We start from the raw sequence: 12,441 nt of genomic DNA on the forward strand, positions 1-12,441 counted from the left end.
GTTTTAACATTCAACATCCTCAACACTTCACTTTTTCTCTTCCCAACACTCCACATCACCTTCTCTCTCCAGTTCAACACTTCATTCAACTTTTACCCACTCCAATGGTTTTTCATTCAACACCCAACCCCCTACCCCACCACTTTTTTTATTTCATTTTTTGATTTAATTTTATATTTTTCTTTTTATGATTTCATAAAATTAAAATTTTCGATAAAAATTAAATTAAATAAACTATTATCGATTTAATTTAATTTAATGTTTAATTTTTAATTTTGGATTATCGATTTAATTTTAGATGTTGATAATTGTTGGGAATTTGGTTAGAAGAATTCTGGGTGTTGAAATGGTACTTGTTGGGATCCATTTCAAAGCAAAGGGGATAATAGAAAGATAATAAGATGAATAAGATGATGAAAAACTTGGTTTTTTTTTTTCTGCCAAATCAAACGAACCAAGGCTCTATTTATAGAGAAAAAAAAATCATGAATTTTGGTAAAAAAAATTATATTTTTAAAATTTTTTTTGAATGAAATAATTGAGTTGGAAAGATTAGGATAAACGAAAATCGCCCGAACCAATCAAACGGAGCCACGTGTCCCACTGCAGCCCCTCTCTCTCTCTCCTCTGACGCGTGCGTGGCACGCGCCTGTCGTTGCCCAACCAGGGCGTGCCACGCGTCCCACTACCGGAGCCACTGGGTCCCACAGCGCAGCCAACTGACACGGTACGCGCCTTGTCGGCGCGTGTGTGGCACGCGCCTGTCGGTCACCAACCAGGGCGTACCACGTGACTCCGGACGCAGGTTTCAACTGTGTTTAATTTTTTCAACTCCTCTCTCCCCCTTTCAACTTTCAACACTTCCATTAAACACCATTACACACACATTTCAACATTAAACACTCACATTTCAACACCATTGGAGTTAGTCTTATAGGTTTTTAGCAGTGTGTATTTATTTGCATATATTTAATATTAATCACTTGGATACATAAGAATAAGAATGTGTTATATACATATTAATGACATATTAGTTATTTTTAAAAAATATGGCATATTAGTTTATATGAATTTTAATAAAAAGATAAACTAAGTAATAATTTATGTAAACGTAGTATTATATTCTTTAAATTTATATTAATAAAAAAGAATTTGATGATATACTATTAATAAATTATTTATTATTCCCAAAAAAAGCATAGACATAATATATATATATATATATCATTTAAATTATCACGGTTGGACCCCTGTTCGACCTTTGAACCTTGAACCTGTACCTTAACCGGTTTGATGACCGATCTGATTTTTTAAATATTATTCGTGTGAGTGATTTTGATAAACTCTTTTTTATTTTCATATATAGTGAATTATTTATGTGATGTTGATCTAAACATATCTCATTGAAAAAAAATATATATATCTCATTGACATACTAAAATATTTTGGAATGCAGCAAATGTTTTAGGTTAAGTGATTTGATTTAGGGAAAATTACACTCACCTCCCCTCAAGTTTACCCACATGACACACACACCCCCTCTGTTTCAAAAAAAACACTAACCTCCCTTACCCTAAACGGCGTCCACTTCCATTAAATCAGAAATATAAGAAACTGAAACGTTTGCCTATTTCTCCTTGTCTTTCGTTCACAGATACTGAATCGTTTCTTCTTCTTCTTCTATTCCCGCGCAAGGTCATCAAACTTCTCCCTGTTTGTTCCCCTCTTGGCTCTTGCAGTACCGGTTTGCCTCTTTTTCTGTTTATTATTTTTGTTCTCAATCGCATGCCTTCTTTGACACAAATTTTTTTTTGGTTGCAAAATACATTTCAGGTGAGTGATTAACGATGGAGAGTCATGGGTATGACAAACCCAATCCAGGATATGTGCATCTCGTGGTGCATTTTGTTGATAAAAGGGGAGGAAAATCAAATAAAAATCCAAAAATGACTGTGATTTCTTGGGTCAGATAAATAAACAAACATCTTGTGCTCAATTTACCAAATATGCACAAACAACCACATAAAATGGTTATCAAGCACAAATATTTCATCCAGTCTCAATACTAGTCTCATGGGTAATCAAGAAAAGCAAAATGGTGCAAAACTGAAATATTTTATGGTGGGTGGATGTGAAGTGGAATTGTGTACCTTGGCTGAGGCACACAGAATTACTGCACTAGATACACGCTCTGCTTTTCTGCATCATTTACGTGGCTCTTTGGATGGAAAGGGGAAGAATGGAAGGAATCACTATGAGTCTATGACTGTATAACAGTGAAGCACCGTTGTTGTTTTTCTTTTTTTGGGTCTAAAGTAACGCTGTTAAGTTACTGTTAGATAGATGGGGTATTTGTGTAGTGTGATTAATCTAATAAGGGTGCGTGTATGGTTAAATAATAGTGGGGAGGTGAGTGTTTATTGTCAGACTTGAGAGGAGGTGAGTGTAATTTTCCCTTTGATTTATATCTGAATATAGAAGTTCATTTGCTTTCTTTGAGAAAAATTGTCGATAACGTGACTTCATAAAATTTAAAATTGAATATTTTTTTTTTGAAAGCAGAATTATTATTAAGAGATATAAGGTAACCTGTGCACAAACAAGCAACAGGATAAGTACAATGACCAAACGACTAAGCAAATAAATAACCCACCACCGACCCGCAAAATGGCATCAGCGTCATCCCAAGCAAGGGCCTCATTAAAACTTTACTAGGCAAAACCCAGTGGGAAAAAACCCAGTAAGGAAAAAGAGTACCACAAGCTTGGGATAGCCATTCTGCTACAAAATACAAAAACTCTATACTCATAAGAAGTCTGACTCAAAAAACAGCTCCATGGTAGCCAGATTCGTGCAAAACATTAAAAGCAACAACAAAACAGCAACAACAGGAGCACAAACAGCAACATCAGCAATTAGCCTCAGCAAAACAGCAAACATCACACATTCAACAGCACCAGCATCAGCCAACAACAGCCAGCAACAGCAAATAGGAAAACAGCAACAGCAAACCAGCAGCAACAAAACAGCAACAGCAGAAACAACACCTGCACAAACTGCTGAAAAATTACCTCGCCTGCATCCAGTACCCCTCCAGATGACCGTTCCAATCCCAGCAGAACCGCATTAAAATCCCCAACAAGAAAAACCAATCCACTAAACTACCTCCCTCTTCGTTATTCCGCCTAGCCCACGTACATTCCAAGTGAGACAAGGCCCCGTCATGTCAATTAAGGTGAGGGTGATTTTCGCGAATTTGAGCTTCCAAACCCCGTAGCATCAAAGCTTCCGACCCCCGCGGTTTAAGCCCTAACTGCTTTCCAACCAACCAGGCTCTCTGCGCGCGTGTCGTCACACCATCCTCTCCTGTCACTGGTTCTAAGAAATCATGTGGAACTGCTATGGGTTTGTTCTTGCTCCCTTTCGGACGCCCCTTCTTGGATGAATTTGTGTTTGGTGAATTATACGGCGTCGGCGTAACTGGTTCTGCGTGCTCAAGAGGCAGCAGAGTTTGTAGCGTCTGAGCTTCAATGTTCACGCCTTCCACAGGAAAGATAGGGCTGGTAGGATGCATGAACCTGACAATCTGATGAGGAGAAGTATGCACAAAAATTTCACGACATGCTTTAACTTGTTTCTGCGAGCCAGAAGTTGTCGAAGCTGGAAAAGACGTCAAACTCAATAAGTTGTTATGTCTGAGAAAACCATTTGCCAAACACGTCCCAGACACTTGTTGCTGTAGAATATTCTGTGGGTCCCAATAAGTGGAAAAGAGAGGCCAATAATATTTCTGATTCAAATCCTTTGAATTAAATGAGAAACCTGAAACAGCTAAATTGTTATTTGCATTAATATCATGATTTTGAAATCATTATAACAGATTTTGTGTGCATTTATCATGATGGTAGCAGCGTTTGATTTTTTCCTCCACTCCTCAATCTCTGGTAACGTGTAACCTGAGTCCAACAGCACCTGAAACTGCTCCTTGATCTCCTCCCTAAAATTAATGGCTTCAGTTATTCCATTCGAATTTGAATTCTTGGCTGCATCATCCACGCACACCGTTTCCGGCCGCTCCTCCTCGTCGGAAACCGTCGCCGGCGAAGAGCCTTGAAACCCCAAGCCGCCGCCGCTCAAAGGATTCTCTCTGGCTTCATCATTCAACGTTAAAAAATCCTCATCCTGAATCACGTGTAACCTGTTCTTGGAATGAACATTGAAGAGAGGTATAGTACCTAGAGGTAGAGGATTGTGCTAAGAGAGAATGAGAATGAGAGAGAGAGTGCTGAATTTCATGCGTGATTTACTCAAATGAGCCAAAAGTCCCCTACACTTGATAACTACCTCCTATTTATAGAGCTTGGGTACTACCTATTGGGCCAATTGGGCCTCCGAGGTCAAGGCCCATCTGAAGGCCAGGGCCCCGCCTCAGGGCGGGATACATGCTGGGCGTTGCCCCTCTAGGGGCTCGCCCAGTCCACTAGTCCACAAGACACCGAGCTCGAGGTATGAGAGCTAAGTGTGTCTTTTAAATGCTTTTACATATGTCTTACAGTACACCGGAATCTGCACTGCCAACATGGCTTGAGAAAAGAGAAGTAAACTATATCGCCAACATGGCGTGAGCAAAAGGAAACTAGCATTTTCAGTTACCCAGTCCACTGACTTGACGAGCAACCCGAGCTGGCAAGTCCACAAGTCTACAAGCGGCGAGAACGATTACTTCGTATTGGCGATAAGTTGGAGCAGGTGTATGATCGTTCGCCGGCGGGAAAGGTGGCAGGCATGGGTCATGTGCTGATCATTCAATCATTGACTGGCGGTAACCCCGGCGAGCGACTGAACTTTGTTGTTGGTGTCACCTGTCAGGCGATGGTGTTTGATCTTTATAGTGGCGAGGCTTTTCGCGCTTTCCCTTATTTTAAAACCCTTTCAAATCCCTATCTGCCCCACGTGACTGCCCCACGTGATGTGTTGGTTACATCAATTTCCCTCTTTCTCCGGAACCGTCACTTCACCTTTCATAACCGTCCCATCGTGCGCAGTAACTCCCCATTGCACGCGACCCACCTCCCCAAAACCATCATGACTTCCAACCTTCCACACGCGTCCAACACGCGTCACCCTTCCAGCTTCCCCCCTTCTCCTATAAAAACCCTTCTTCCCCACAGTCATCCCTTTCCGAGACCCCTCTTTACTTCCCTAATCGCTTACCAAACTCCCTCTGCCCACTTCCGCTCCGGAGCCGTCGCTTATCACCCTTTCCGCTACCCACTCTTCACATCCTACTCCGGTGAGTCCCACTGTCCTTATCTTTGCATCATACACATACTCATCTTTCCCTTTCTTTCACTTCACTGTCTTCTAAAAATGGCTTCAAGCCCTACCTCCCCTAACCACTCCTCTTCTTCTTCCGGAAGCGACCCTGATGCCACCGCCGCCGGCGGCCTCCGTTTAGAGGTCCCGGAGATCCCACCTTACCGACTAAAAACCTACGCCACTCTGCCCCTTCCAGTCCAAATAGCCCCCACTCACGAGGCTATAGACCAACCTTCTATTTTCCAGAATAGCGATCTCATCGTGCAGTTCGTGAACTCCCTGGGTGGTTTGTCTAATGACGATGAATTTAACGCCAAACTCAGGATCTGGATTTGCAGTCCTGAGGACCGCCCCTGGCTTCATAAGCCAGACGGCGACGTAAAGAGATCCCATTTTTTCTTTGCGTATGAATACATGTTTAGCGAGCTTGGAATCAGGCTTCCTTTCTCGCCCTTTGTCCAAACCGTCCTCCGCGACATCAACGCGGCTCCCTGCCAACTCCACCCTAACGCCTGGGTCTTCATTCGATGTTTTGAAATCTTAAGCGCCGCTGTCGGCATCGCCCCATCCCCCACCAGTTTCTTCTACCTCTACGACGTCGACCCCAAGTCCATCAAAAACAAAGGATGGATTTCCTTGAAGGCCCGAGCCGGCCGGAAGTGCTTGCATCCTCACAAAAGTAACGCGAAGTCCTCCTTCGCACGGAAGTACTTCCGTGTGGCGGTTCATCCCGCCTACCCAGAGGCATTCACCCTTAGAGACGGGACCGCCCTTTTTCCTCTTTACTGGACGGAGAAGCCCAATGGGATCACCGATCCTTCAGAGGAATCTTTGTCCGCCAACGACAAAGCCTTTCTTAATCTCCTTGCCCCACTTCCCATCCTTGACTGCACAACAGTCCTTGAGGGCGCTGACCTCTCAAGAACTCCCAAATACTTAGGTTGCCCATAGCTCACTTTTATTATTGACATTTCCTTTCTCGTCTCCTATGTTGTCACTGATCGTATTTTTTATTGTTACAGAAGATATGAATTTCACGAACGCCGAGCTCCTGAAGGCCCGCGAGAGGAGAATGGCTCGCTTTTCCCCAAAATTCAACACTGAGGGCGACGTGAAAAAACGGGGCGGTGCTGAGAACCAAGCCGAGAGCACCAAAGTTCCCAAGAGGAGAAGATTGGTCAAAGCCTCCTCCGGCGCCGGCACATCCAACCCTGGCGCTCAGCCCACCACTGCTGCTGCGCCTAAAGGCAAAAATGTCACTGAAGCCTCCGTCGCCGCGGCTATCGAGCCAACCACCGTACCAGCTTCTACTCCTGCCACCGCCGATGCGACCGCTGCTGTTGCCGCTGAGTCCTCTGCTGGCGCCACAGCCGCCTCCGTCGGTGCCACAACCACCAACATTTCTCAATCCTCAGCTGCCGAGAAACTCGCCGGCGTCAACGCCACAAAAGCTGCTGCGTCTTCCGACACTCCTGTTGGAGAGAAGGAAAAAGAAAATGAAACCCCGAAGTCTCCCTCTCGCCAAGGTGCGCCTCCTAGCCCGCCCTCAACACATGATGCGGGCTCCATGCCTTCCCCGCCTCATCAAGGGGAAAAATCCTGTCCTGGCGCTGCCACTACCTCTGAAGCGGCTCAAATTGAACAAGCCCCTGCTCCCGAGGTCGGTTCTTCAAGCTATTATAATATGCTCCCCCACGCCATTGAACCCTCATAATTCTTACTTGCTGGTCTTAACCGTGACGCCATAGAAAAAGAAGTTTTGAGTCGGGGCCTTAATGACACCAAGGAGGAGACTCTTGCTTGCCTCCTACGCGCTGGGTGCATCTTTGCCCACGCGTTTGAGAAGTTCAATGCCGCCACCGTTGAAGCTGAGCGGTTGAAGGCCGAAAGTGCTAAGCATCAAGAAGCCGCCGCTGCTTGGGAAAAGCGTTTCGACAAACTGGCGACGCAGGCAGGAAAAGACAAAGTCTATGCCGACAAGATGATTGGCACGGCGGGGATTAAAATCGGTGAGCTGGAGGATCAGCTGGCGCTGATGAAGGAAGAAGCAGATGAGCTTGATGCAAGCCTTCAAGCTTGCAAAAAGGAAAAAGAGCAAGCTGAGAAGGACTTGATCGCCCGAGGCGAGGCGCTGATTGCTAAGGAGTCAGAGCTTGCCATACTGCGCGCTGAGCTGGAGTTAGTGAAGAAGGCGTTGGCGGAGCAAGAGAAAAAGTCTGCGGAGTCCTTGGCATTGGCGAAGTCTGACATGGAGGCGGTGATGCAGGCTACGTCCGAGGAGATCAAGAAAGCGACCGAAACTCATGCCGAGGCCCTCGCCATGAAAGATGCTGAGATTGCTTCCCAACTGGCAAAGATCAAAAGACTAGAGGACGAGCTGGCGATGGAGAAGGCCAAATCCACTGAGGCGAGGGAACAAGCCGCTGACATCGCCCTTGACAACCGCGAGCGCGGTTTCTACCTCGCCAAAGATCAGGCCCAACATTTGTACCCGAACTTTGACTTTAGCGCCATGGGAGTAATGAAAGAGATAACCGCCGCAGGACTGGTTGGTCCCGACGATCCTCCCCTGATTGACCAACACCTCTGGACAGCGACTGAAGAAGAAGAGGAAGAAGAAGAACAGGAGAAAGAAAACAATGAATAATGTAATTTTAACATTACTTTAGCTTTTACTGTCACCTTGTAGTGTACTTTTCCGCCATTCGTCTATGTTTAAGCAACCCTTCGCCATAGCTTTTTATATCGCCGTTGGATATTTTGTAAATCATGTTGGAATGCTTCCGCCGTACACTTTTTTAGTCGCCGCCTTCTTATGGCTTAAAAAATTTAAGAATAAGTTTCATAGTTTAACCCCTCAACACGCCAGAGTAGTAAAATATTCAACATCCTGAGTGACCAAGCACTCGCCTTCCACCTTATTCATTCGCCGACCTTATATCTTGCGCTATTTTTCACGCGTCATATGATTGAATTACGCCTAACGATTTCGTGCCTTAATTTTAACTAGGACTTGTTGCTTGGTATTCCACCACCAAGACTTTAGACGTTTTCCCCAATAGGAAGAAACGGCCTCCATTCTCGAGGACTTCGCCCGGGGCTTTGCCCGCTCGGGGCTTACAATGCTTGGATCCCAATGGCCAGTTGGGGGTCCCAAGACTTTTGCCTAGCTAACGACGCTCGTCGTATTCTGGCGAGACTTACCCAGCACATCGTTTACGGGACCGGCGATCACGTCAGACTTTCCGGAGGGTGATTCCCAGGCGTCAAAGGCCATTTGTGGAATCGCCACAACCTTCAGGGTTCCAGCAAGCCCCTTTGGGGATCAAGCTTGTCCCACTTAGTGATCGCCGTAATTCTTTATGTCGATCGGCAATTCCGATCGTCAGGGAATCCCTGGAATTTTTGGACACGAATTTCGTGAGTTTTCGTTTTATTTTATTGATGGAGCGCCTCATTAGAAAACTCCTTTCGGAGAAAAAGAGCACGCCTTGTTATTGCAATACATTGGAGAATTTGAAAACACTTCGGAAAATCTTAAAGATATCTGGCTCCGGCGATTCCGCCTTGTTCACTTTCTCGCCTGCGATCAACTATAAAAGTAGCGCAAGCTCAAACCATTGAACGATCGAGGTAACCGCCTTCCATCAAGCTCTTCTAAGTGATAGGCCCCATTACCAAGAACTTTAATAATGCGGTAGGGCCCTTCCCAGTTGGGAGTAAGCTTGTTCCCCGGGGCTCCCGATCGCCACTTGAGGACAAGGTCGCCGACCTGCATATCTCGGACGCGAACCCTGCTGTTGAACTTTGCCGCCACGCGCTGCTTCATCGCTGTTTCCCGAATGTGCGCCTCGTCGCGCGTTTCCGACAAAAGGTCCAGCTCCATCGCCATGTTGGCCTGATTTTCCCCTTCAAAACCTGGTTGAGTCCGCCATGTAAAGTTGTCAATCTCCACCGGCAACATGGCGTCTACCCCATAGGTCATTCTAAAGGGGGTTTCCCTTGTAGTAGATTGCTCGGTGGTGTTGTACGACCACAGCACCACCGGAAGTTCATCCAACCAAGCTCCCTTAGCCTCCGCAAGCCGTCGTCTTAGTCCTCGCAGGATTACCCTGTTTGCAGATTCCACCTGCCCGTTCGTCTGCGGATGCTCAACAGAGGCGAACCTCATCTGTATGTCCATTTCCCTGCAGAACTCCCTTGTTTGGCTGCTTGAAAACTGGGTCCCGTTGTCAGATACGATCGCCCTTGGGATCCCGAACCTGCAAACAATACGCTTCCAGTAGAAATTGACTATCTTTGCAGAAGTAATCTTGGCCAGGGGTTCAGCCTCAATCCACTTAGTGAAGTAGTCCACCGCCACTAATATAAACTTTATTTGTGCCCTGGCGGTCGGAAAAGGTCCGACTAAGTCCACACCCCACATGGCAAAAGGCCACGGGGCGCTCATCGTTACCAACTCTTTTGGCGGTGCCTTAGACAAATCCGCGAACACTTGACATTTCTTGCACTGCTTCACGAAGTCCATACAATCTTTCCTGAGGGTGGGCCAGTAAAAACCCGCCCTCAACACCTTGCAAGCCAAAGACCTTCCCCCGATGTGGCTCGCGCACACTCCTTCATGTACCTCAGACATTATCGCTTCGTACTTCTCTGGCGGTACGCATTTCAACAATGGCGTTGAGAAACCACGGCGATACAAGTGTCCGTCAATGAGAGTATAGTGACTCGCCTCCCGCCGTTGTTCCTTCGTGCATTGCTCCACTTCTGCCGGGTCCCCCGCCAAGATAGATATTATGGGATCCATCCATGTTCCCCCTCTGTTCACGCAGGCCATGAGCTCGCCTTCGATGCTTGGGTACGCCAGCGTTTCCTGAATCACACTTTTGTTATTGCCGGGCTTCCGCGTGCTCGCCAATTTGGCCAGCGCGTCCGCCCGCTGATTTTCTGCCCGAGGAACGTACTCCACCACGACCTCTTGAAAAAGTGTCATCAAATACCGTACCCGCTCAAGGTACTTGATCAGATTAGGATCTTTGACCTGGAAAGTTCCCTTCACTTGATTCTCCACCAATTGTGAGTCCGTTCTTATCAACAAACTCCCGATCTTCACTTCCCGCGCCAACTTCAATCCGGCGATAAGAGCTTCATATTCTGCTTGGTTGTTCGTTACTTTGAACTCGAATTTCAGGGATTGCTCCAACACTAGTTCCCCCGGCCCTTCTAACGTTACTCCCGCGCCGCTGCCACTACTATTGGAGGATCCATCCACGAAGAGAGTCCACTGAGTGTCCACTCTTTCAAACCGATCTGGAGTCAACTCGACCACAAAGTCAGCTAGTGACTGCGCACCAACCGCGCCCCGCTTATCATATTGCAAACCATACTCTGACAATTCAACCGACCAGGCGACCAATCTACCTGATAAATCCGGTTTTTGTAATACTTGTCTCAAAGGCAAATCCGTCCGCACCTTCACGGGAAAACTCTGAAAATAAGGTCTCAACCGCCGGGCGGTGACGAGGACCGCCAGCGCCGCCTTCTCAATTTTCTGATATCTGACCTCCGCTCCCTGGAGTGTGTGACTAACAAAATAAACAATTCGATGCTCGCCATCTATCTCCTGCAACATCACAGAACTCAGAGCACTATCGCTCACAGCAAAATACAAATGCAGCGGGTGTCCCTGTATTGGTTTCGACAAGATTGGCGGTGACGATAGGAGTTCCTTGAGGCGAACAAAAGCTTCCTCACACTCCTCCGTCCACTCAAATGCGACATTCTTACGAAGACACTTGAAAAAAGGGAAAGATCTGTCACCAGACTTGGGAAGAAACCGAGATAATGCTGCTATTCGCCCCGTCAAACGTTGGACCTCTTTCACATTAGAAGGGCTTTTCATCTGCTGAATCGCCTTGCATTTTTCTGGGTTTATCTCGATTCCTCTGGATGTGATCATGAATCCCAAAAACTTGCCCCCCTGAACACCAAAAGAGCATTTCTCCGGGTTGAGGCGCATATTGTGCTTCCTTATTTCGCCAAATGCTTCCTCCAGATCTTGATGATGGTCTAAACCACGTACTGATTTAACAATCATGTCATCAACGTAAACCTCCATGTTTCTTCCCACCTGCCCAGCAAAAACCCTATCCATCAATCTTTGGTAGGTCGCCCCAGCGTTCTTTAGTCCAAACGGCATGGTGCGAAAGCAATAATTGACTCTGGCGGTCATAAAAGCCGTTTTGTCCTCGTCTGCCGGGTGCATGCGGATTTGATGATAGCCAGAATAAGCATCCATCAAGCTAAGCAGTTCGTTGCCCGAGGCACCATCAACAAGGCTATCGATGCTGGGAAGGGGATACGAATCTTTTGGACATGCTTTGTTTAAGTCTGTGTAATCTACACACATTCGCCATTTCCCGTTCGCCTTCTTCACCATTACGACGTTCGCCAACCACGTCGGATACTTCACTTCCCTGATGAACTCTGCCGCCAGCAACTTGTCGACTTCCTGTTGCACCGCCTTCCCTTTGTCGCCACCCAAGCGCCTCCTGAGTTGTGAAACTGGCTTGACACTTGGATTCAATGCTAACCGATGGCATATGAAGTTTGGATCAATTCCAGGCATGTCTTTGCAGCTCCAAGCAAACAAGTCTAAGTTCTCCCCAAGCAGTTTTGTCAGGTGCGTCTCCTGCTCTTCCGTCAGTCTGGTCCCAATCTTCAAAGTGCGATCGCCAAACTTTAGCGCCTTCGTTTCCTGAATTGGCGTGGGCCTATTTACTCGCCCCTCGCCCCGGGGATCAAGATTTTCATCCGAAGCTTCGATTTCATAACATCTATGACCAACCAACGCACTCTTCTTGCCATACAAGTTAAGGCAATTATTGTAACACTCCCTCGCCATCTTCTGGTCCACCTTCAGCTTTCCCACCTTTCCACTGCTTAGCGGATACTTGACCGCCAAGTGGGCTGTTGAAATTACAGCACAAAGGCGATTCAATGTATTTCGCCCAATGATGACATTGTAAGATGCCACCACCTGGAGAACCAGATACCTTACCTTCAAAACCCTGGCACACTCATCTTCCCCAAATATTGTGTCTAGATCAATGTATCCCCGCA

The sequence above is a fragment of the Lotus japonicus genome, chromosome 2, assembly GCF_012489685.1.
Source record: "Lotus japonicus ecotype B-129 chromosome 2, LjGifu_v1.2".
Classification (NCBI taxonomy): Eukaryota; Viridiplantae; Streptophyta; class Magnoliopsida; order Fabales; family Fabaceae; genus Lotus; species Lotus japonicus.